The 27,609-nt window shown below is 37.6% G+C and overlaps 1 protein-coding gene across 1 annotated transcript in view; it reads left to right on the forward strand.

Annotated features, from left to right (window-relative positions):
• The first annotated feature begins 782 nt into the window (after positions 1 to 782).
• Positions 783 to 27,609, forward strand: part of LOC121317249 (SERTA domain-containing protein 2-like) — a 39,119-nt gene continuing 12,292 nt past the window's right edge. Inside the window, exon 1 of the mRNA XM_041252967.1 lies at positions 783 to 1,034. The gene's annotated coding sequence lies outside the window, so the exon portion shown is untranslated. The remainder of the gene's footprint in view (positions 1,035 to 27,609) is intronic.

A 27,609-nucleotide genomic window follows, 5' to 3' on the forward strand; every position in this document is an offset into this window, starting at 1 on the left:
CTTGTTCCTTGATTCTAATACAGGATGCTGGATCCCATTTGTGACAGTCTTGTTTGTTTATATTTCCAAAGTTATTTTCATTTGAGTTACCCTGAACTAAATAAGATACTCCAAATACCATACAGTGCATGGAATGTCGGTGTAACTTGTAAAATCAGAATTCAAAGTGCTTTAGATTTTTAGCTTCGAGTTACAAAACTAAAAAGACACATTTCTATTTTCACGCTTTCTCGTTTGACTGATGTCTATCTTGTTTGACTGAACCAGAAAAATATTAAAAAAAAAAAAAAAAAAAAAAAAAAAAGCTATACTTGTACCTAACAGGATTTTAATACTACTAGCAACCCTCTCTCCTTTATCAAGAAGGAGTCGTTCAGCCAGTCCGCCGTGTTCCTTCACCCACTCACATGCATTTGTGTGACTATGGCTGGCGTGGTACTGTACTGTGATAGCCATGTTTCTGGCTGGATATAAACCACACATCGGTTTTTAACTAACTACCTCACGTACGTTCAGGCTCTCATAATCTCCAAGAGCAGCGACTGTTCGTGTATCGGTTTGTGAAACAGTCAGACTCCGATTGAACTAGGATTTGAACTCGTTTTTGTATTTATTTATTTATTTATTGTCTGTAAGATAGTCAGAGCGTTCGATTGGCCATTTGTTCGTGAGTAGGCAGAGCTGCTGCAGTGACTAAGCCCTCGAGTCATTGCACGACCCATCAATCAAATTAATTGTCTTGTGCTTACAGGCTGCGCTGCTGTTTCCCGTGTCTCCTGTACATGGCTGTTGTCTGGACTTCTTAGTCTATAAACATGAGCAAGTGGTTCCACTGATTCGGGATTAACTACAATTAGCGACAAGCTATGGGATAGAGCAAGCCTTTATTTATGTGTTTTGTTTTAAATTCGACATTGATATATCAATTGATGTTTTATTTATTTTAGTCTCTTTTTTTTTTTTAATTTTAATGTTTCTTTTTTAATAATCCCGTGTTGGACTGAACTGGACTGGAGTGGAGTTCACTTGAAAGGGTAAGTCGTACTATTTAAAATGTTTGAAAATACTACTATAGTGGTTTTATTTCACTGGTTTAACCACCTATACCGTGGCTCACCTAAGATCATGCACATATCCACAGTCAAAAATACTAGTTAAACCGTCTGTCCTGAAGTGTCTCAAAGATTAAAGGGATACTATGTTGTTTGCGTTTGATATGGTACAAAAAAAAGTTCAACAGTGCATTTTATTCGTAATTTAAATAATTCGAATTCATTCAAATATTAAACTACCACATGAGCACTTACGAGTCTTAATTCAGAGTTAACTAAGCATGCTTTTTTTATTTTTTCGTGAAGAGTTGCTTAAGCTCTATAACCGGGTTTTATTAGGGAAGACTTTTTATTTGGGTGTTTTTTTGGTTTGTTTTTTGTTTTTTAAAAACATGAGTAATTTTATGTTTTCTTTTGATATTTGATGTTTGAAATTCCTACACGGGAGGCAAAATAAAATGAAATTATGTATATTTACCGAGGCACAGTAGGTGACATTTTGTTTTCTGTTTAGGTACATTTTATCGAAACTTATTGGTCTTTCTTCACTGTTTTCAAGGTTCAGGTTAGACCTACTGTATTGTTGAAAAATAGATTTGACGTGTTATTAGTTCTTTCCAGTTTAATCAGTATACTAGGGACAGTAGTATTTCTCCTTTTTTCTTAGCTAGTTGCACAACGTTACACAAAGTATTTAAATGGCTATATGCCTCTGATCAGTTAGTTTCTAGTTTCTCACCTAAATCATTCACAGAACTGAGTCTTCAAAAGACTGAAGTAAACATATACCTTGAGGCTATGGACAACATTCAAAATAAAATTAATGTGTACAGAAATGTTATTATCCATTTATTATGTCTGACATATATATGATTATTTAAAGAAGTCAGAGAGCGAGAGATTTGGAGTTTAATATTTTTTGTAGTATTCATTTCAACACACCTGTTTGATTTAGGTATTGTTAAACTCTGGAGGCTGAGGATTTGACCAATTCTAATTTTGTTGTTAATCCAGATTAGTGGATAATGCTCTTCTGAAAAAAAATCTAGGTATTTTCCAGAACTGTACAGATGGTTTGCAGTCAAACCATCAAATATCAAAAGAACTGAATTAGTTTCAACCCTCAATGGTGTAGTGTAGGATTTCATTTGCTTATTGCTCTTCCGGTTTCAAAAAGCTTTGTTAAACTTTGCACCATCTGTGGAATACAAATATATTACACAATTAATAAGAAACAGCTGAGAGGCATGTATGCCATGTACATTGAGGCATGTGCCCTCAATGTAATATGGTGTGTTCTTGTTTGTAGTTGTAGGTGTAAAGAAAGAAATGCAGAGTTTACAGTGGTGCAAAGCCAAATATAGAGTCCATTATGCTTCAACGCTAAACCAGCAAATGCCATTTTTGGCATAAAACAGTAACAAGCCTTAAATATTTGAAAGTCATTGGATGATTATTAATGCATTATCATATATATCAAAAGTAAAAAATGAAGCCTAAAAAAACTACAGAAACTGGTGCAACATTACCACCTTATTTACACGGTGAACCGTTTTATAGGTAGTTGTCCCAAAAGAATTTAGCAGGAACGCATTTTCTTTATATTAATAGATAATCTTTGCATTTCCATGACACACTCCTATTCTTAGAATCTGCACTGGAGATCATGTTGCAGCCTGTGGATAAAAACCGCATACGACTCACTCCCTAGCTATGCTGTGACAGCACTGGACTCCTGATGCACATTCTCTTTGTTTGACTCAAGAACATACAAAGACGAGAGAGACGAACAGAAATGTTAGCAAGAGAAGTGAAAGTGTTTTATGCAATGCTGCAAGAGAAATTATTAGAACTAGGACAGTTAAAAATAGAAAAGTATGCGAGAACCACTGCTTTTGCTCAGTTGGCTGTGTACTGTAGGTCTGAATGAAGCATCATGGTCTTCCTTTGTGTTTAGCAAATGCCAGCAGAGGACCCTGGATTATATACACTGAGTGTTGTAATTGTTATGCAATACAATAAGTGGTTTTAGAAACAGTATTAGGCCTTTCCTAGTATATCCTTTAGAATCACCCCCTTAAACTGTGTTTACCCTGCTGCTTAATACATGTCTCTATTTATATGTACAGTATATCTTTTAACAATGATTAAAACTAGGAAATGTTTATGTGCTCATATTGTATGTACCATGAAATGGTCCAGTAGTTACCATAGTTATTATAAAGAAGTGTGCTTTGTTACTTGAATTAATGTTGCCACTTGCTTTCCCTGGATCTTCCTGATTTGGATTCCATTATGAATAAATCATAATGTCAGATGTAGTAATTTACAGGGCTAGAAACTCACATTAGTCCTGCACCCAGACCTTGCTTCCATAACGACCCTTGATTCGGTTCATTATTGAATTGACCAAGTCCAGAATTTTCAGCAATCATGTTCTTGCTCAATCTAGTCTGAACTGTGTGGGAATGTAACTTTGGTGTAATGTGTACTACTATTTCGGTAATGGTTTAATGTACATTAGAAAACGATTCAGTACCATGAGCCAATCAGCTTCCAGCTCTAGTGGGCTCTAATAGACGGTAGGTGCCCGCTGGAACGTCTGAGCACCAACTGTGAATCAAATTAAAAATCAGTCTGTGCAAGTGCTGTTTTTTTTTTCTTTTTGACTTGCTTTATTTAAGTGTAGTTTAGTAAAAGCATGGACAGTAAATACTAAGCACACAAGTGGTCAAACTTAATTTTATTTTCCACCAAAAACCAGCCAATCAATACTTTACGTAGACAAAAGCAGCCAATCCTGTACCTGCAAATGCCGACAGCCAATCAGAATGTTCGACTGGAGCACATACACGGCACATTTCAACAAAAAAAGGAGACGCTATCACACGGTAGAGCCCTCATCAACGGACACTATCCCTTATAGCAGTATAGCCCATGTGAATGAGCATTATTTAAACAGACCCCCCACAAACAGTATCTACCTCCATGTATTCAAAACATAATGAACACCATTACTCAGTGTTATCACTTGGTGTGTAAATGGTTTTAATTTAATACAGCACTTGGCGGTCTGGAATATTATCAAGGCATTTCAATTAAAAATGCTGAAGTATGTCATGACAGGGTATAAATTAACCGGTCACCGAGGGAATATTTGTGGCAGCTTAAGCGGCACTGTATATATATATATATATATGTAATCTATATCAGTGCCTATAGAAAGTCTACACCCCCTTGAACTTTTTTCACATTTTGTTGTGTCAGTGCCTCAGAGTTTCACGCATTTAAATGAGGATTTTTTTCCACTTATCTACACACCATACTCCATACTGTTAAGAGGAAAAAGTTTTTATTGAAAAAAAAAAAAGTGGGTGTTGTCAAATGATTGAAAACAAGGCATTTTGTGTTTGAGTTGAAAGAGATGGTCTCAGAGTCGAATGGGTCAAAGTTCAAGTATATTTTCCTCCAGAGGAATTGCCACTTGTTGACGTCACTACTGTGGTATTATGCCTTTTTTTTCGAATGGCACAGGATGCAAATACAGCCCTCATGCATGTGTGTGTATGTATGTATGTATATATATTATATATATATATATATAGTCAGAGTCACACACACACACATTACCCATGGGTGGGGGACCCCGGGACCTGGGGTCCGGACCCCACACCCTTCAGTAAAAACGTCAAATGAAAATGCTGTACAACTTTAACGTCCATAATGTTTCCTTTCAGGTATTCCCCCTTCATAAAGTCTGGATCTGCCCATGTTACAAAATATAACAATATATATATATATATATATATATATATATATATATATATATATATATATATATATATATATATAAATTACAGCTGTGAGTCTGTTAGGATAGGTCTCTACCAGCTTTGCACACCTAGATTTGGCAATATATGACCATTCTTCTGTACAAAACTGTTCAAAACTCTGTCAAGTTCCTTGTGTAGCATTAATGGACAGCAATCTTCAAGTCATGCCATGGATTTTCGATTGAATTTTCGGTCGGGGCTCTGACTGGGCCACTCCAGGACATTTACCTTTTTGTTCCTTAGCCACTGCAGTGTAGCTTTGGCTTTGTGCTTTGGGTCGTTGTCTTGGTGAAAGGTGAACTTCCATCCCAGTTTCAGCTTGCAGAGGGCAGCAGGTTTTCCTCAAGGACTTCTCTGTACTTTGCACCATTCATTTTCCCGTCTGTCCTGACAAATGCCCAGTCCTTGCCGATGAGAAACATCCCCATAACATGATGCTGCCCCCACCATGCTTCATAGTAGGGATGGTGTTCTTTGGGTAATGAGCTGTGTTGGGTTTGTACCAAACATAACTCTTTGCATTTAGGCCAAAAAATTCAATTTTTGTTTCGTGAGACCACAAAACTTTTTGCCACATGGCTACAGAATCTCTTGAGTGTTTTTTTTTTTTTTTTTTTTTTTGCATACTTCAAACAGGATTCAAGGTGGGCTTCCTACTTGCCACCCTACCATAATGGCCAGATTTGTGGAGTGCTTGGGATATTGTTGTCACATGCACATTATGACCAGTCTTGGCCGTAAAAGCCTGTAGCTCTTGCAAAGTTGCCATTGGCCTCTTGGTAGCCTATCTGATCAGTCTCCTTGCTCCATCATCCAGTTTGGAGGGACGGCCTGATCTAGGCAGGGTCTTGGTGGTGCCATACACCTTCCGCTTCTTAATAATCATCTTGACCGTGCTCCAAGGGATATTCAAGGCCTTTTGATATTTTTTATACCCATCTCCTGATCTGTGCATTTCAACAACTTTGTCCTGGCGTTGAAAACTGAAAGCTCCTTGGTGCTCATGGTTGAGTCTTTGCTTTGAAATGCACTACCCAGCAGAGGGAACCTACAGGAACTGCTGAATTTATCCTGAAATCACGTGAATCACTACAATTTAACACAGGTGGAAGCCACTTAACCTGATCTGTGATTTTGAAGGTGATTGGTTACACCTGAGCTAAGTGTCCAAGGAGGGTGGACACTTACCCAACCAAGCTATTTCAGTTTTTATTTTTAATTAGTTTTCTGCAAATTTCTAAATATTTTTTTCACTTGGAAGTTGTGGGGTAGGATGTGTAGATAAATGGAAAAAAAAAACAATTTTAATGCATTTTAATTCCAGACTATAAGGCAACAAATGTGTGTGTGTGTGTGTGTGTATATGTGCTTGATTTAGTGTATAGGTAACAACCTCAGGTGTGTCTAAAGTCCTAGTAAAACCATGAATGTATCAAACTGCTTATTTCCATCCCTAACAGATTTTAGTGTTGTTTTTTTGGGGGGGGGTTTTTTTGGGGGGGGGGGGCCTGGATGCTGTGTTGGCAGAAGTGGAGACTGACGATACTTACTGAACAGTGAACATCCCTATCAGTGTCCACGTGAGCTTCTCTACACAGTCCTGCGAGCATGCCTCAAGCCTACTCTCAAGATATTTGTCTCTGAGTGGGTGAGGGAGTTCAGTCTCCATGCAAATTCAATCTTTGACTTCTTTTTGTGCATTGGCTTTGGGTATGAAATGCTGTCAATGGGGGAGGGGTCTGAATTCAGGTCACCATCCCCTTTTTGCTTGTGACCTGAGCTCACTGTGTCACTTTTCCCCCTTATCCAAACATCACCTTAATGAATGAAGAGGTTTTTTGTGAGCTAAATTTGAACCACCTTTAATTTAATTAGATACAATTAATGTATCAAACACTTTATAAAACCGGTACCTCCCGTGAAGAACCTGAGTTTATTACACCCTATGGTTTAATCTGATTACAGAAATGCTACAGCAGTCTTTTTTTTTTTTTTTTTTTTTTTTTTTTTTTTGTATTTCAGTATAAGCCATAGCCATTGTAATTTAATCATCTGTCTGAAATATTATTGTTATAACAATTTCTACTTTGCTAATGGCCACAGTGGGTCGTCACCCAGCAGAGGGGGGAAAAAATGCCATCACCTTTTTTTACGGTAGTGGACAGTATCCTTCTGAGCATGTTATTAATGGTTGCAGGCAAAACGTCTGCCTTTTTTGTGAACTGTGAGTTCAAAAAAGTCAAACTGTCATCCATTTGAAAGCTGTTATTGGACATCCATTTGGAGGGTCCAGTATGTAGACTTAATGTCTACCTCACACGACAGCTGTTTGTACTTCTACATAGGCTGTAAATTTATGTTTAATAGAGTCAACATTTACATAATCTTTTACCGTTTAAACTTTCATATATCACTGAAAAAGCAGACTTTAATTGATATTAAAACATTTTTTACTTTGTGTTTTTTTTTTTTTTTTTTTTTTGCATATAGTATGCAAAAAAATCAGTGGCTACAGTGCATCAGTATACTAATTGCTTATACTTTTTGCAAGAACCTTCTAAACTGCGCAATTCTGTACAATTATGTTTAGTGAAACTAGTATGGTGTTGACGATTTTTATTTTCACCTGCTATTTGAACATTTAAACAATTTGCCTTTGTTCTACATTAAGGCCAGGGCGAGACTAGACTGAATCTCCTCTCCAAGAAGACTGAACAATGAAGCAATTCAACTAGGGGCAATCGCTGCATCAGCAGACAAGCTGATTCCTGGTTCAGGTGTTGAAAACTTACCATTGATTTAAACTAATCATGCTTGAGAGGACCACACAAAGTGAAAAAACTATGTGTTTGCAATGTTTCTTAAAGCCAATCTGGAACTTCATTTGTTAGAAAAAATGAGGTGCAGCCACATTTACACAGACCAGCAATTGAAGTCTGCATCAGTCAATGCGAGCTTGCTTGCATATGTTTAAAAGAGAAAGGGGGGTAATGGTAATGAGGGCCCTGTCTGTAGCCTACGGCGTGATGTGAGCCGCCACATTGGAGGCTCTTTTGGTTAAAAATACCAGCGTCTCAGTCAAATCAAAAACATGTTAAAATATGTATATTATGTGTGTTTCTGCTTGATATGAAATAAAAGCATGTGCCAGTATTTCTGCAGCCAAGACGCACTATAAATGGACAATATTGAAAATAATCCTATACCCTTTTTTGTGAGTAATATGATTCCGTTTGATTGAAGTGTGTTTGGAGGTCTTCGGATGAAGTCAACATTACAAAAACTGTCTTACAGTAATCAAATTTTGGCACTGGGCATCTTGCATTGAGTGACTGGAATGCTCAACTCCTTCTACACCCACAGGGCCAGCTTGACCCACTTAGTAATTTCTGTTTATCTTGTTCTGTGGATAAACAGAAGACTTTGACCGTCAGTGCTTTAAATCTTGTACCTTTTTAATGAGGCCCGATACTTAATCCACTGGGGTGTGAATGTGTATTTTGGTACCACAACCGTGATATCACAGTTGGAAGGTACTAGATTTATAAACCTACTCGAATAGATTGTTACCAGCTAAAACCTTTTACAGCATCAAACAATAAAAGACTACTTTTTTTGTGTGGTTATAGGCCAATGGATTTCTAGGCAAAATCCCCAGTTGTAAAGGGCTTTCCTTTTATATATACATAAATAAAAAATATATACTTTTTTTTTAAAGTGACATTTTACAATAGTTTAATTTCTAACTTGTAAAATATACTTTTAATGTCCCTTGATAAATACTATACTGTATTTCTGTAAGCGTACTGCCTTAGAACATAATATTGGGAACGAGAAGATGCCATTTGGCCCATCAAGGCTCATCACTTCTTAGTCTGTTTTTAAATTTCCCCAGTATTTTAGATCCTACTACGTCACCTGGTATCCGTACAGGATAAACAATGATAAGAGTGTTGACTCTGTAAAAATAATTCACTGTTTTGATCGCTGTTAGGCACGAGAAAATTGATTGTTTTCTTACAGATTCAACACTTTGAGTTGTTTATGCCACTTAAACATTTCTTCCTAATTTGATACTTGTTCGATAATGGGATTCAGCTAATTGTTATTTTGGTAATTGGATTTGGTTTTCCTCCTTTGTTATGCTTGGCTCAAACAGTTAAAATATTTGTCCCTCACATTGCGGCAGTGATTTCCTTTGAGTTTGAAATCCCACTTGCATAGACAAAAGTATCTTTTGTAAGTAGGGGTGCACCAAATCCAGGATTTGGATTCAGCCCAAATACCTACTTTTTGAGCAGTGTTCGTATTCGACTGAATACTTAAGATTCGCTAATCCAAATCCTATGTCTGCCCAATCGCACATACATAGGCTGAATAGGTTCCGCTAGGGGTTTGCTGCTATAGGCCCAGGACACCCTTTCTGGGAGCCGTCTCAAGTGTTATCTGGGTGCTTGTTACCGTTCAGACTGGCTACTCGCTGCAGTTCAAGCACGGCCCCCCTCCCTTTCGAGGCGTGAATGTAACATCAGTCACGGACCCGCAGGACGCTGCAGTGGTGTCTCGGGAGGTAGCAGACCAGGCTATTAGCATGATAGACCCCCTCCAGTTGGAGGAAGCGTTCTACTGCAGGTATTTCCTAGTGCCCATGCGGGATGGTGGCCTCAGTCTGATCATCGACCTCAACCAGCATCTAAGCCGATAGAGGTTCAAAATGTTGAAGATGCAGCAACTGTTGCAGTCAATCAGGCCAGGTGACTGGTTCACCACGGTGGACCTCAAAGACGCCTATTTCCATATCTCCATAAAACCAGCACACAGGAAGTACCTGCAGTTCACCTTTCAGGGAGCAGCATATGAGTTTGGGGGTCTTGTCATTTGGCCTCTCTCTAGCTCCCCACTCCTTTTCGAAGTGCATGAAAGCTGTCCTTGCCCCATTGAGACTTCGTCATCAGAGTACTCAATTATTTGGATGACTGCAGGGCTCTACGTTTAGATTTTTAACTATTGGCCCCTCGGGCCGCTGTGCTAGTGTTTTTACTGGCCCGGATGCAATTTTATCTGGCCTAATATATTTATGTATTTTTTCATGATGGTTTTTATTTTCAGTATGTTTCTAGCTGTGTATGGTAACTAAAGCCCACCTCTCAAAAGAAAGAGGCTAAATGACACCTTTCAATATATGTTACTTCATCCATTTAACATGTATATAGCAAGAGCTAAAAGAAGTACAGTAATCCAAACTTGGGTAACATTGAAATTAGAAAGGTAATTTAACACTTGTAAAGACATACTAAATGTTAAGCACAACAACGCAGTAACTATAAGAAAAAGCAATATACTTGGAGTTGTAAATGAATTATTATTATTATTATTATGAATATAACCCTGGACTGCTGTTCAATGTAAAACATCTACTGTTGACTTTCTATGAATGGATGGAGTAACGGCAACATTTGCACTGACCATTAAAAGTACAACCAGGGATCCTTGTTTTGAATTATTTGCAGGTTACTGAATAAACAAAGTAACTTGACTTCAAGTCTTCTGATGTCAGTACTTGATGGCTAGTTGTAATTAGTAATGTTAAACTATTGTAATGAAGGAATGTATTTTCTATTTTGGCCAGCTTACAATATTTACACTAAGATTATTTTATAAATATTATTTGTTTGAATTAAACAGATGTAGAATATTTAGGTTGCTATATGATGGGTGTTATTTTATTCTGAATACACTACAGCAAAAATTATTATTTGGTGGTTTGCGCAATATTATGCTACTGTTGCTTTAATTGGAAGAGATACACGCTGTGACGTTGCTGCTCATTGAGTTCTGTATTTTAATTCAGTAAACAAAGGAAAAAAATAACTTGTGTGTGCCTAAGGAAATATGATAAAGAGTGAAGAAATCTAGTCTTGGACATTGATTGAATACCTTGTGAACCCAGTGAAAACTTTACCGGCTTACACTGTTATGCGTGTCTACTTGTGCACACGCGTTTGCCTTCTTGGTAGTGTAAGGGACCAGAGTTCCGGTAATCGAATACACAAAAATGTTCCACCTTATGTATACAAATAGGAAACTATTCGAAATTCCCATCCATAATCTTAATAATAAACACTATTAAAACCATATTCATAATACAAAATAATAACAAACCTACTTTGAGCGTTGTGGCTTGTGTAGCCTCTCCAAAGTCAGCACCAGTCTTACCAACAAGTCCCTGGAAAGATTGTGAGTGGCATTTTTGACCTGAACACATCTGATCCCAAATCAGAAAGTTAGACAATTCGACTGCGTGTCTGGGTATCCATCGGGACATCTTACTGTGAGACTGGATATGATGTAAACAAAATGTTGAATTCACAACAAATAAAGCTGCTGTTGTATCTGGGAAGTCTGGGAAACTGACACCAAACAAGGCAAAACTTTCCTTTTTTTCTGTCATAATGTACCAACACAGCATTTCGATACGTAGTCTCAGATTCTGACTGTACAACAAATATGATGCGCTGCGGGAAAGTTAGGATTACTTGGTAGTTATGTTTTCAAAAAATGGTTTGTAAATTAATTTTCAGCTTTTTGACACACTGGCCCATTTTCATGGATTCATGAAATGGAAGCCAAATGCACTTTATATATATATATATATATATATATATATATATATATATATATAATATAAAATATATACTAGTTAAATGTAACCGGCCCAGTCGGACCTGTGGTGCTTCATAACTACCGGCTAAACTACTATAGTGGCCCCGGGTCACTGGGCCATGGTTAATGTCGAACCCTGCAGTGGTTCATTTGTGCCCACTCTCCAGTAGAGGCAGACGCCCATACGGAACTTGTCACCGGCCATCTTCAACAGATGGGCCTTACGGTGAATCGTTTGTAGGGCCAGCTCATGCCTTCTCAGGCAACATCCTATTTAGGAGTGTCCTTGGATTCCAGGTCCATGCTGTCCACTCTGTTGGACGACAGAGTGCAGATAAGTCGCCTGATTTTTTTTTTAGCTGTTTTGGCTCAACAGAGCACTCGAGGTAGTAAAGTTCCTGAAACTTCTGGGCTTGGTGGCAGCAGTTTCTCAGACCCTACCTCTGGGTCTCCTGCAAATGCGCCCTGTGCAGGCCTGGTTCAACAGCAGGGTTTTTCAGCCCGCATTGATCCGTGACCACCTGTTGACATTGTCTTGCCACTGTCTAAAGGCACGTTCTTTCTGGAAATGGCCTGCCCATCTATGCCTCAGTGTAGCGCGGGCAGTGTCGCCAGAAGGGAGGTCGTCACTAGGGACACGTCCATCTTGGGCTGGGACGCAGTGTGAAATGGGAATCCTCTTTGGCAAGGTCTCCACATAAATGTTTTAGAGCGGCAGGCAGTTTACCTAGCCTTGCAGAATTTGTTGCAGAAAGTTTGAAGGACGCATGTGCTTGACAGTATAGACAACATAACAGTGGCGGTTTACATCAACCACCAGGGCGGTCTCATGTCACCCAGTCTCCATTGTGTGGCCCGCAAGCTTTTGCTCTGGGCACATGAGAACCTCCTTTTTTTAAAGTACATTTACATTTCGGAATAATGTTTAAAGTCAGTGAGACTGATTGATTAGCAGTCTGACTGAAAGTTAGGGATCCTGTTAAGTTTATATTTTTGTTTCATATTGTTTAAAATAAGCCGTGTTCCCAGTTGAAAATGGAAATTTCGGAACAAATGAACAAACAGGTACTGTCCTGTTTAAACCCGTCCTTTGTTGTTGAGAGTGTTTTTTCCACTGAAGACAGTGTTATACTGTAAAGAAAGAAGCTTTGTCACAATTTGTAATTATGAAAAAAAAAATCCTATTATGTTAATGTGTAATTCTATTTCTTTTATAAACAATATAAAATGCTAAACTAAAATTGCAAACCCTGCAAAAAGTGTTACATTTGAAATGTGTAATACTATAACTAATTGTTGAAATGATTGTTGTGTAATAACATGGGTTTTCTTTGGATTTTTAGCACAAACTGTGGATTCATTAATCGACAATATATATTCTCCACACTCCTCTTTAAGCCACGCACCAACTTTTAGTAGAAGATTTGTAGAATAAATCAATCAAAAGATCAACGTCACAGAAATATTTTAAATGCATTTATAACTGTGTAAAAAAAGTGCTTCCTACCTTCTGTTCTAAACTTACTTTCTCAGCTTGCATGTACTGCCCTCTTGGGTTAACTTTATCTATACCGTTCCCTTTTTTTTCTAGGCTGAAAAGATTGAATTATTTTGACCTTTCCTCATAGCTCATGTCATGAAGACCGGGGATCAGCCTTGTTGCCCTTCTCTGTACCTTCTCGGGCAGTGATGTCAGTTTTGTAGTGAGGTGACAATCTGCACTGTATTCTAGATGAGATCAAGCTAAGGCATCGTATAATCTTAGCATAACCTCTCTATGCTTGTATTCACCGCTTTTTGCAATTTAATCGAAATATTCTATTTGCCTCTAATTGTCTCGACACGCTGGCGAAATACTTAATGATGACTCCACTATAACCCAGAGATCCTTTTCACAGTCCTCGACCCCTTAGAATACACTGTGTTGAGAAATGTCATACAACAGGTAGGGTAAGAAACAAAAAATAAATAAAAACAAGATGGACCAAAATAATATTCACAATCTGTTAGCTCTCCAGTTTCAATTTACACCTGTCTCTTGCAGAATAGGAAAAGGCAGAGATTTTTTAGGGAAGGCTGGAGTTAAAATGGTGGGTAAAACTTGTCTGACTGCATGTTACAGTGGTGATCAGAAATATTTGCTGCACCTTGTGATATCAGAAGTGCTTAAATATTTTTGTTATAAAGAAATACCTGAATAAACCAGGAAAAACTTACTTTAAGGTACTGTATATTATGAGGTTTGCATACTTTGTCAGGATGCGAGCTGGACAAATCCTATTTTCCCTAGCTACATCAAAAGCTAGCATAATATCAAGTCATTATAATTATCCAGTTTTCTGCTGGGTATCTTTTATTTTCTGGCATTTAACCAAAGCATAGGTCTGGCTATCTAAAACTTGAACTCAAAGCTGGTGTAGGAAGTGCTGTGACCATAGGCTTGCAATGAAGGGTTAAAGTGCATTTGGTAAATAAAGACCATTTAGGGCTGAATTGTGAGGTTTCATACACAAGATTTCACGTAGTGCAGTTCAGGTAACCATTAATACAGGTTTTGCTCTAAGCTGTGGAAGAAAGAATGCTAGAGATCATCTGTTGCTGTTTTTCTGATATGTTTTGAATCTTCTATGCAATTCACATCACTGTACCATCTAGTACAGACTTCAATTTTAGGAGTTGCATCTCTTTTTTTTTTTCTTTTTTTTTTTTTTTTTTTTTAAGGCCACTGTAGTGCAGAGGTCATTGACTTTCAATTCTTTATTTACTGTCTTAAAAATTATTAAATACAAAACTAGATTCTAAGAACATTCATTAACCCCTTCTGTGCTAGGGGACGTATGCCGTATGTTTTCCCATATATCGCTCTGTCCCAAAGGCTGTGAATAACCAATAGTTTAAAAGATTCCAGTGTCTGTGCAGGGTTTAATCTCTAGAACTATTGAATGGTTGATCGGTTATGTCATTTAAATAGTAGATGATTGACATATACATTAGCCTATAGGAGTTATCCGTGTCATTTAGTCTGGAATCCAGGAAGTCAAGTTAGCAAATTAAAGTCTGTATTATATTGTGGATCTGATCAGCTATTTACCCAAACTAGATCATATTTTCAACAATTATTTTCAGAACTAAACAAGTCATTATTGATTGCTGCAGGCTGCCCTATTTTGTATTGCATGCAATCGGGTATATGTCAGTGGCACAGTGCCCTGCAGGCTGAGTGACCAATCACTTCCACAATTTTAGGGTTTCTTCTGTAAAACTTTGTGAATGGTGGACCAGTCTATCAAACATGCATCATGATTGATGCATAAGCTAACCTATAGGACTTCTCCTTGTTATTCAGTCTGGAATCCAGGAAGTCAAGTCAGCAACCAAAGTCTGTATTTATAGGATCATGCTTTGATCTGAGCAAATAGTGATGGCTGTGACATTTAGCAGACACAAAGAACTATTTTTCGCTTAATGTTATTTTCAGCCGTTATTTTCAGAACTATTTGATCGCTAGTAATTGCCCTGCAGGTTGTGAATGATCAATCACTTTGAAAATGTAAGGATGTGTGTGGGAGGGTTTAGTGTCTTTTGAAGTACTGTAAATACATACATATTTGGCAAATTACAGCCATATATAAAATCTATTTTGGTCCAGAAATGTTGGCAATATATGAAGCATGTTAGTGGAACTTGATATTCATGCAAAAGAAAATTACATTTTTTCATACACGAAAAACACACAATAAAAGTTTTGCAAATATTTATGGCTTTGCAGAATGTATATGGTGTACCTAATTTTCCATCAGTAAGGACTGGCCTATAAGATTTATCCTTTTTTGTTTTGTCTGGAATTCAATTACTTTCTGGAAACTAACTGATCTTTCATCACTGTGCCGTGGTTTGAGTTGAGCGATCAAGATTGATATAAAACTGAAGGAATCAAATTACTTAAAAATAATTGATTATTCAATAAGTAGATCTGAATACATTTCCGTATTTTGTACAACTCTTTTTTTCTGCTATTGTGTGAAGTTTATTTAATTGATTGCTGTGTATTGCAGTAACTACTGTAAATTAACTTTCACGCAAAATGGTTGTGCACTGAGAAGATGGAAAGATGAGGATGGAAACTGACAGTAACTCCGGAGTCAGACCCTGGTCCGACTCTGTCTGACTCTGGCAGTGACACTTACCCCAGTAACACCCCCAGTGATGCCACGGAAGAGCCTGTTGGAACTCCAGAAAGTGAGTCCGAGGAACAGCCTGCATGGCCCAGGAGGGCAAGAGAGTATGTGCCAGTGTACAATTGGACCCAACCCCCTCCCTCCTCCCAATAATGTACAGCCGGACATACCAGGCTGTATTGGGACTCCAGGTCCACAGGTGGATACTGCTAGCTTCACCCCTCTGCAGTATTTCCAGCTTTTCCTCACAGATGACTTGTTGGAGCATATGGTCATCATTACCAACAGGTATGCTGCCCAGTTCCTACAGCAGCAAAGACAGCCTGCGACCACATGCCCGTGCCCACAAATGGAAAGCAACAAGTGCCCCAGAACCAAAAAAGCCAGAAAAGAACAGGCCCCAAAAAGAGGCAGGGTGTGCACAAAGAAAGGCGTCTGTAAAGACAGCCGCTACTGTTGCCTGAAGTGCCCCTCACACCCAGGTCTTTGCCATGATGAGTGCTTTGAACTGTGTCATTCAAATCTTGAATATTGGAAGGCAAAACTACTTAAAGTGGTAAAAATGACACAAGTTTATATTTAGTTCCACAGTTGTGCAGGTTCTAAGGTTTGGAGGGATACCAAACATGTATATTTAGTATACTGGGTTCTTGCCTGTCGCACACACACACACACACATCAAACCCATTGACAGCCCTGGAAAGATATTTCCATGCAGTACCTGATGCAGTCCCTCTTCCTCAGACTCGCTTTCTGGATTTCTATCTGGCCTGTCCCACAGTTAATCTCCCCATAATGTATACCGCAAGCAGCTTGAATAACATCCGGTACTGCATGGAAATATCCTTCAGGGGTGTCAGTGGGTTTTGGGTGGGGTGTGACAGGCAAGACTTTAGGTGTGGGGGTTGTGTTACCCATCCCTGAATTCTATAATTTGTGGGGATTAAGAAAATATATGGTTGTTTCTGCTTACCTTGCTGCCCACAGGGAGTTTTGCCACACTAAATGTGGGGAGGTGGCACATGCCAATATCGGCAGAATTATCATGGAAAATGTCTACCAGGGTGTGTCTTGTTTTGAGGATTATTGCAGCCAGAAACCTCATGCAAAAGTGAACATGTTTGGTATCCCTGCAAACCTTAAAACCTCAAATCTACATTTGCAGGGTCTATATCTAGCTTTTGTGCCACAACATTGGGAGTAAATATGAAATTGTGATATTTGCATATCACAATTTGTATGGTTAACATCAATATTCGGCCCTTTTAGAACACGAAAAGCTTGAACAGGTATAAAATGTTCTAGTTTTTGTAAAGCACTTTTTGAAGCTAGCACAAAATTTGACAGTTATCTTGCCAATTTGAAATTTTCAGATTAGATTAAGCCTTATCAGAGTTCTCCACGGGCCTTTTCAGCGGGGCGCGCTGCCTGGCAAAGTAGCTGTTGCCACCCGGCTGAAAAGAAACCTGATCCACCCATCTTGCATCTTACTGTGTTTTCAACAATAAGGATTGATTGTGCTTCTAGCAGATTAGATCACTTGCACGTTTTTGGGGGGGAAAAAAAAAATTGTTCAAACAACACAGCATTTAACCAATCGGATAGTTGAAGGGGCAGGTTTTCTGTGTTAAACACGCAGAGAGGCTAAAACCATTAAAATGACTGCTAAAAAAAATAACCGATTGTTTTCAAAGCAAAAATAGTGACAATGAATGCAGGGGGTTATAATAAGCTGGCAAACGGCACAAATCCACCACCTAAAACTATGTTTGTGCCGGCTACTTTATTAAAAAAAATATTAAGATTATTTTCGGGTATTATCATTCAGTCCATTTTATGTCATATTATTGTACAGTAAGGTGAGATATAGTACATTACAGCTATACATATGCACCAGAAAAAAAAGCGTATTCCTTTTGTTGTGATATCGTAAAAAAAATATGTACCCAGGTGCTTGAGAGAGATTGGGGTTCATATATAGAGGCTGTACGCCTTTAAGAAGAAAGGCATGATGGGATATCAGCTGAATACTTGTCAGCTGACATACAAATGCTTAAGTGCAGAGGTGCTGGATTATTACACTGCGGTTTCATGCAGCAGTTATGATGGTGACCAAACGTGTGTGAGTACTGTTGTTTAAAAATAAATAAATAATGGTTAAAATGAACAGTTGCATTCAAAAAATGTAGAAAACTGAAAAACAAAAATGGACATGCATTAACAAAATGCAAAATGCCCTGAAAACTTAACATAAGACATTTAAGTTAAGCAATAAACTCAATAATTAAGCTAAAAAGGAAGTGAAAAAGTTCACAAAAAACAATTAAAAAAAGAAATGCTTTTATTCCAAGCAAAATAATGTCTTAGTTTGAATTTTGTATTTTAGTTTTAGAAAATATATAGTTTTTATGTGTACCAAAGTTCACACTATGAAAAACGCAAAGATCATTTGACGAAGTGGTGTTCTATTTTTTTTAATGTTTATTTTTAATAATAATGTTTAAGGAGCCGTGACAGAAACATAACAGCTGTTAGAAAAAAAAAATCTTTATATATAGTCAGCATAACATAAATAACTTTTCCAGGGGTTTAAAGTTACATGTAATTTTTCATTTTATTTTATTTTTAACCTGCGGTATCTCAATCAGTTGACCAGATATGATATCCTATGATTTCTTTTAAAGACGTGTGAGAAATTTGATTCAGTCCCAAATTCAGGAAAAACCTCTAGCACTGAGGGTTCCAAAAGCGAAAGGGTTATTTGCTGCCTTCTCCTGATTTTTCCATGTTCTTTTCTGCTCCTGCCCTAAATATTCAGCTTAGAGGAAATTACTTTATTTGGCTTCTGACTACCCTGTTTGTTCATAAATGACCTGTGTAATGTTATGAATGCAGTTGGAACCATATACAGTAACGGCTGCATTTGCATCCACCTGAATTAAACATCTGCTCTTGCCAGCTTGTGAACGACCCAATCAAAATTGAACGATGGAGGCGCCTTGAATAATCAGCCACAAATACACATACCCTTTAGTACAAGAAACATCCAAAAAATACATTGCTGGTTATTGGCAACAAAGCAAAAACAAAAAAAAATCTGTTATCAGCTAAAGCTCTCAGGACAATATGCTGGCAATTTATGCAAGGAATTGTTTAGCTAAATTATTAATGATTTCAGAAACAGTAAACATGTTTCATATATTTCCAGCAGAGAATTGCTAGCCATTAGAAAGAATACTTCGTCATGAGGAGCACACCTCCTCATGTAGTGACTGAGCATCATAGAGAACATTAACCCATTGATGCCCAAGGATTACAACTAAAAATCCAATCCATATGTAAATGAGCCTCCTCTCACTCCAATGACTGATTTTTCATTTCTTATTCAAATGACATCCCAAATATGTATTGTTTTAATAAAAACTGTCTCCGTTACAGCCTAGATGGTGTTTGTTTGAGAGGCGCTTCTGTATCCAAGTCTGTAATGACTAATATTTTAAAAGTGCAAACTTCAGTAAAGGAATGAGACGTATACAGTAAACCAGTTATCACTGAAGAATGGTCACGTATCTCTCCACAATTTAAACATATAGAAAACACATTGTCACTGTTTACAGTTTAACAGTGTTTCTACTTTATTGTCCATTGATATTAATATAAACTAAATAAAGCTGATTCCACTGTGGTGTTTGACCACACTTTTTCTCATTTCCCATTTTTATCAATATTTTTCAGTTAAGTACAAAACATGGGTCGGATCAGGACCAGATGGCTTAAGTCTGGGATTTAGTAAGTATGGTATATACAGTTAGAATTTAGCAAGAAAATAACATTTAACAAATTTATAACAGAGATGTTTCGGACATCTGCAATGTGGTATTAATATTTTTGGCAGAGGATTAGTATTATGTTGGCATCACTTGTTTGTGCAGCCAAAAAAAAAAAAAAAAAAAAGTAATCTTGATTTAACTTTTGGGAATTTTTTTTGTGTAAAATACATTTTTGTAATTTGACAGACGCTAATGGGTTAAAGGTTGGTTTTATCGTTGCCTGGGTAAATCACTTGCTGTCTGGCTCTGAATTTAATCTATTGTGGATCCAATTTATGAACAGCTGTCCTTCCTCGTATAACAGCCATTAAAGAGAGAGCCTTGTGTGGTTCCAACTTTTGTGAATACATTCCCGCTTCAATAAAAAGTGCCTTGTTTTTTCAGGCAACAAAGAAAAAGAAAGGGGACGCTCTTTAGAAATTGGCAAGACTCCTACCCCTAATTATTTCAGTGTTGTGTAGTAGAGTCTACTCCACCCTTATTATAGGGCCTGTCTGTTGTAGCGCTGCTATAACTTGGCAACCTAGTCCTCCATTTTTTAATGTTTAATGTAATGTCTGTCTATCTCAGAATGCAAAACGCTACGCTTCTGTGATAAAATACTAAGCTGCAACATGTAGGAACATTTAACAAATTCTAGTTTTGAAAACCTCCAAATTGAAATTTTATCTTTTCAAGTAAGTCACTCGTTTTTGTTTTTTTCGTTTTGTTTTTTTTTTTAAACAAAGTGGCTGTGGTGTGTATCTTAAATAGTTTTGTTTGCTTTTTAAAGGTTTGCAGAGCACTCTGGAGCATTTACAAGTAACACATTACCTTATCCCATGCTGTCTGTGTTGTGAGGTTTGCTGCAAAGCTGCTTCTCGTTTTTTCTGTTCCCACAACAGGCCATTCATTTTTAATCACAGCACCAGAGAAGGAGATGCATGAGTTTGTAACGTGCTATAACAACACAAGAGGGTGTCGGCCCACCGTGGGCAGCTCAGACAAAGCTGATCCAAGGAAGTTGGGGGATGAAAATCTGTCATTGCCATTCTCCTCTTTGTAATTTTAAATGGTTTACACAAAAGTTTTACGCTTTTAATTAAAGATAAATTACTTTATTTGGCTTCTGACTTTTTTTTATGGCATTAATTAACATTTGCATTATGCATAAATATACTGCCTCCAATTTCTCAATGAAATTGTTTTAGTGATAAACGTATGTTTGTTTGTTTTCTTGTTTCTTCCCATGTTACCATTACTGGTTACAGTTTAATGTTTTTTGTAAGGGAAGTTGCATTAATTTAATACTGTAGGGGGAGGTTATTTTTTCTATAACACACTCGGTGGACAAATGAATTGAGTGAAAAATAGGAGCTGTTTTTTGTTATGTTGAGTGACCAGGGAGAAAGCATTAATAACAGCTCCTGGCCAAAGCCTTTCGTTTCCTTTCTGATGGATTAGCCTCAAAGGCAGTCCTGCTGGGGACGCGAGCCCTGAACAGAGTGCACAGTATGCAGGGGTAGGAGGGGCTAGAGAGGACCCTCCTCCAGCATGAGGCTGTGGGGTGGGACTGTCCTGCACACACAACAGAGAGGAAGGGAGGTTACTTCAGTGCATGGGAGCTTGCATTGCAGAGCCATCAAAGGGTAGTCAGGACTGCCCTTCTGTGTGATGAGTGCATTGGTGTTTATTTGCTGTCAAGCAGGTCTGTCCAGTGCATGGCTTTGGCTCATTATCTCTCTTGATTTAAGCTGGAAATTCCTTTTGTAGAAGAAAGTCAAAATGCAAAAGTAAATTTATTTTGTTTAAGCGTTTCAACAGATAACCGACAGTGATCAGTTCAGCAGTTTAATTGCCGTAAAAACACTGAAGCGATGTGTAGTCCAGTAAAAGTTTTTTGTTTCCCTTTTGTTATTTTTTGCTTTTAGTTTTAATGGCTCATTCAGAACCCTTTGGATATGGGTTGAAGCTAGCACAAAATTTGACAGTTATCTTGCCAATTTGAAATTTTCAGATTAGATTAAGCCTTATCAGGTTGAAAAGCTCTGTAAACTTCATCATATAATGCTGCTTTTAACTGTTTGACTGTAAAACAAAGAGAACGTTTGATTTCCTGCTGTGTTCCAAGGTACAAATGTCACTTTTCCATTGTTCAATATACATGTTAGGTGTACAGCAGTTCACATTATTTGAGTCTGGGCAGGCTAAAAACAGATAAAGCTAAGGATAATACTCTCATTGCTAGTACAGTAGTAGACTACTTCTTTTGATACTCCTTAGCTTTGATGGTCACAACAGCAGTTTGGTTTAGCAGAAGTGCACTAATAGAAGATTGTATCAAATTACGACAGAACAAGATGAGATCCTTTTGGTTTACAGCTAGAAATGCTGTGTTACACAGCCATTTTAACTGCAGAACAACTGGTGTGGTGAGCTTTATCTAAAGTGTACTGGTGTAAATGTATCATAGTAATATCCACTTTGATATTTATTGCCAATGTTTAACATGCTTGATTTGAAATAATACGTGGAATGCAAATTATATTTGAATAGATTTCTAGCAGTAATTAGTAATGCATGCTTCTAGAAAAACTGTAAACCCCCCCCACAAAAAATATGATTTTGATTCGACTGTCTCGTTTTATAAAATAAGAGAGTGTATAAGGCAGTGAAACATGTTGTCCCTCAACAAACCTTATTAACAATATACAAACTACAGTTGACCTAAACGAACAGGGACAAGGTATTTTATTTTTCACAAACCATGTTGAAACCAAGTGGAAACTATGAACAATTTCAACAGACATTAAAAGGAAGTTGAGATAATCTTTAAACTTCTAAAGCAACTTTTTTAATGTAGGATCTGTAGCTTGTGCAAGCAGACACCACACTCTACAACTCTTAAGTCTGAATCAACTCTGTAACATTGCGACTGTAAAAGAGGTTGTACACCCATTCTTTAATATATCTCAGGCCTTTATAAAATGTTTAAATACCTACCTTGAAGTAAATGTGGCCCACTTTTTGTTTTTTCTATATATATATATATATATATATATATATATATATATATATATATATAATATATATATAATATTCGAAAGCCCGCATCGACTGGCTCTATGGCTTAAATTATAATTATATATATATATGGCAAGCATAATAATTTAAGATACATGTTCAACTTTATATAATAATAATAATGTTCTTAATCAATAAGGGCAGGTTCAACTGTACATATTAAGTAAGCTTGTCTTACTTGTGTCCCTGTCTCCTTTTTGAAGTAAACTTGATAATTATATTGTCCTAAAGATAACTCCTTTTTTTAATATCGCACATGGTATCGCTCAACCGTCCAATGCCATTTTCCATCCAACATCCCACCATCAATCAACTTCACGATCTGTGAGTCCTCATCTCGCCGGAGCTGGTAGGCAGTCTGCAGCTTGCCTGCTTAACCAAGCTATCTTTATCATGGCAACGTGCCCTTCTGGCATACCTGGTGTTTTTATTTGAATGCGCTGAATGTTTCTGAATGCCTTATTTTATAGTACATTATAAATAAAACTCAATGAAAAATACAGTTGGTGAAAAAGGAAGGAAGTCTGTGATGTGGAAATTTTAGGTGAATGAAGGGAGCCTCTCTTGCTTCACCTGTTGAGCTGCCACTAAAAAAAAAAAATCAATATTAAAGTTGTCTTATTGTTTTCCTTTTCCACGACTGATCAAAAATCAAAAACCTTTTTTTTTTTTTTTTAACGTGGTACATTATGAATGAAAACCAGACCCAATGATAATGAGCTGTGAGATACTGTCTGTGATGCATTTACTAAGAAATTAGTTAAACTTGTGTGTGGCTGAAGCCTCACCCAAATAAAAATAATTTCCAAGGACACATCTAGTTTTTAAAAGTTGCATTTTGACTTGGCAGATGAGCAACAGAAAATCCAGTGCCAGCAACTCGGTTGTTCGTGTTTGGTACAGTCCTGGGGTAATGCTTCATAAACAAGAGCGCCCGACCCTTTTCCTGCCGCTAATAAACAAAAGCTTGAGTTGGTGGATTACGGGATTAGGAGGCACAGGCTGGGAAAATCATAAAATAAAAGTAGGAACTATGCATTCTAGATATATGCGTCACTCCTAAAACTAACAGCTAAATTGTGCCCCAGCTGGGAAAAATACCTCAATATATTACAGCCTGGAGGTGTAGAGGGAGCTTTCCAATGCAATTTTCATCACTTTTCATTACTTTTGCAGTGTTGTTGTTTTAAAATACATACAGTCAATCAATTACTATTAACCTTTTATATCTGACCCAACCAAGTTTCCTGGTACTTTTTTTTTTTTTCTTTTTTTCCATCAAATCTTATATATATTATATATATATATATATATATATATATATATATATATATATATATATATATATATATATATATATATATATATATACACACACACACACACACACACACACACACACACACACACACACACACACACACACACAGAGTCAATTCTGGTATTTGTATTTTTTTGTACTTATGTACAGAAATATTGTGTGTCAAACTGTCAGCTTCTTTATCCAGTCCCTTGATTCTCTTGGTCTTGGTCCAACAGTAGTTTGAAAGAAAAATAACTCTAACCTTGGTGGTTAGTCATAGTAAGTTCTGTAATAACCATGACAACAGTTTAAAGAACTGTTTCAGACTCTCCTCCCTGTCTGAGTAAAACAGGCACCAGGGTGTCTCCAGTGGAAAACCCCTAAACACACTGTCGAAGCCAGAGTCTGCTTTAATAATAGACGGGTGACAGAAATAGTTCTAGAAGTAGCAGTAGTGTGGTTTTTTTTTTTTTTTGTTTTTTTTTTTATTTTGTTATTTGCCCCTTCCGTTTTAACAAATTGCTTGATTAGACAAAGGTCTGGTGTGTTGGAAAAGCTGGAGGGAGCCAAGCGGCTGCTTTCACACAGTTTCATAAGGTAGATGTAGAAGGCTGAATGATAGATGGGTGTTGGATGCAGTTTGGCACAGGTAGTCACAAGCAGCTGCTTCTGTGCCTGGCTTCATTAACTTTGACAGTAAACTGTCTTCAGCAACCTCACCTTGTTAGCTGAGTTTGGCTCTTCCTCACCCAGTTTTATTCCTCCTACACAGCTGTTTCTGTTTCAGTTAATGATTGTGTTTCAACCTACATATTGAATAGATGATCATTAGCACCTGTTTGGTATAATTGTTTAATCATACACCTGACTATATGCCTACAAAATCCCTGACTTTGTGCAAGTGTACCTAGAAGAATTGATGCTGTTTTGAAGGCAAAGGGTGGTCACACCAAATATGGATTTGATTTAGATTTTTCTTCTGTTCACTCACTTTGCATTTAGTTAATTGATAAATATAATCTATTAACATGTCTATTTTTGATTTCAATCTTTACAGCATTTTTTCACACCTGCCTAAATCTTTTGCACAGTACTGTGTGTGTGTGTGTGTGTGTGTATGTATAATATATATATATATATATATAGATAGACACACACACACACAGAGTGCCTATAGAAAGTCTACACTCCTTTTCAAATCGTTCACCTTTTGTTGCCTTATAGCCTGGAATTAAAATGCTTTAATAGGTTTTTTTTTATTATTATTGTTTAATTTTATTTATCCTACCCAACAACTTCCAAGTGAAAAAAATATTCTAGAAACTTGTAGACAATTAATTAAATAAAAACTGAAATAGCTTGGTTGTATAAGTGTCCACCCCCCCTTAATAGAAATCCTAAATTAGCTCAGGTGTAACCAATTGCCTTCAAAATCACACACCAAGTTAAGTGGCCTCCACCTGTGTTAAATTGTAGTGCTTCACATGATTTCAAGATAAATTAAGCAGTTGCAATATCCCTTGGAGCATGATCAAGACGATTATTAAGAAGTGGAAGGTGTATGGCCCCACCAAGACCCTGCCTAGATCAGACCGACCCTCCAAACTGGAGATATATATTTGTATGAGCTTAACATGCAGTCTACAGCACTCTGTATTCCCAGGTGGTCTCCCATCCAAGCACTAACCAAGCTCAACATTGCTTTGCTTTGCTTAAGCATTGCATGGTAAATTCAATTTGAAGAGCTTTTTGCCGTCAGAGATGTTGCCCAGGGGTCACTACAAGGAAGTAGCTCTTCTTGACCCCCTCCAAACTGGATGACTAAGCAAGAAGGAGACTGATCAGAGAGGCTACCAAGAGGCCAATGGCAACTTTGCAAGAGCTACAGGCGTTTATGGCCAAGACTGGTCAAAATGTGCATGAGACAACAATATCCCAAGCACTCCACAAATCTGGCCTGTATGGTAGGGTGGCAAGAAGGAATCCATTACTCAAGAAAGCCCACCTTGAATCCCGTTTTGAAGTACACAAAAGAACACTGAGGAGATTCGGTAGCCATATGGCAAAAAGTTTTGTGATCTGACAAAATTGAAATGGAACTTTTTGGCCTAAATGCAAAGTGTTATTTTTGGCGCAAACCCAACACAGTGCATCGCCCAAAGAACACCATCCCTACTGTGAAGCATGGTGGTGGCAGCATCATGTTATGGGGATGTTTCTCATAGACAGGGACTGGGGCACTTGTCAGGATAGAAGGGAAAGTGAATGGAGAAAAGTACAAAGAAGTCCTTGAGGAAAACCTGCTGCCCTCTGAAAGAAAGCTGAAACTGGGACGGAAGTTCACCTTTCAGCATGATAACAACCCAAAGCACACAACCAGAGCTACACTAGAGTGGCTAAGGAACAAAAAGGTAAATGTCCTGGAGTGGCTCAGTCAGAGCCCTGACCTAAATCCAATCAAAATGTGCCAGGAGTTCAAGATTGCTGTCCATCAACGCTCCCCAAGGAACTTGACAGAGCTTGAACAGTTGTAAAGAAGAATGATCAAATATTGCCAAATCTAGGTGTGCAAAGTTGGTAGAGACCTATCCCAACAGACTCACAGCTGTAATTGCTGCAAAAGGTGCTTCAACAAAGTATTAACTCAGGGGGGTGGAGACTTATCCAATTATGATTTTTCAGTTTTGTATTTTTAATATATAATTTTTTTTCTCAATAAACTTTTTTCCCCTTAACAGTGTGGAGTATGATGTGTAGGTAAGTGGGGGGGGGGGGGAATCCTCATTTAAATGCATGAAACTCTGAGGCGCTGACACAACAAAATGTGGAAAAAGTTCAAGGGGATGTAGACTTTTTATAGGCACTGTGTGTGTGTGTGTGTGTGTGTGTGTGTGTGTGTGTGTATATATATATATATATATTAGTGTAGACTTTTTTTTTCACTGTTGCATTGTGAACCATAATGACCGATTCTGGTTACTGCATACACAATTCTGGTGTTCTAGCAACACTCTGGCTGAAGGAGACATAAATTTAACTCTCAGTAATGGCTTCTGTCTACTGTTCAAAACAGCCAGCAAAGGCAGCCCTCTGCTGGCTTAATACTGTCGTACTGCAGTGGAACTATGTTCTGTAGAAATAATATAGATTCTAAGTGGGGGGGGAAAGGTCTGAGACGCCACAGTTCATATAACATATAAGGCAATATCTGTTAAGCAGGGTATCAATGTTACCTGAACTGACGGTAACAATCAATAGTGTGGTAAGTGGCTTGGACTAAAAGATACCTGGTTTATCCAATTATTGCACAAACTGCTCATGAGAGTTATATATTATGCCTGTTGTGATTTATCTAAAGCTTCACTAAAATAATTTTCGGTTTTTTTTTTTTTTTTTAAATTAACTGCCCAGTTATTCTGTATTTATCTTTCATCCCTGTGTGCATTTTTACACCTCTCTGTCAACAGAAGCGTGCCCTAGGCAGTAGGGCTGAAACCATCATTTAGTGGAGTCTGCTGCCCAGTGTCGCAGTCCGTGCACAGACCCTTTGGCCTTGAAATAATACAGGAAATGGGCTGAACATCTGTCACCATCCTACTGGCCAAGATTAAGGTCCGTACCAGAGCCTTTAAGACAGAGCAGGTGCCAAGCCTTCATTATTGATTAGCATAGAGTGTGGAATTTGAG

This window comes from Polyodon spathula, chromosome 6 (genome assembly GCF_017654505.1).
Source record: "Polyodon spathula isolate WHYD16114869_AA chromosome 6, ASM1765450v1, whole genome shotgun sequence".
NCBI lineage: Eukaryota > Metazoa > Chordata > Actinopteri > Acipenseriformes > Polyodontidae > Polyodon > Polyodon spathula.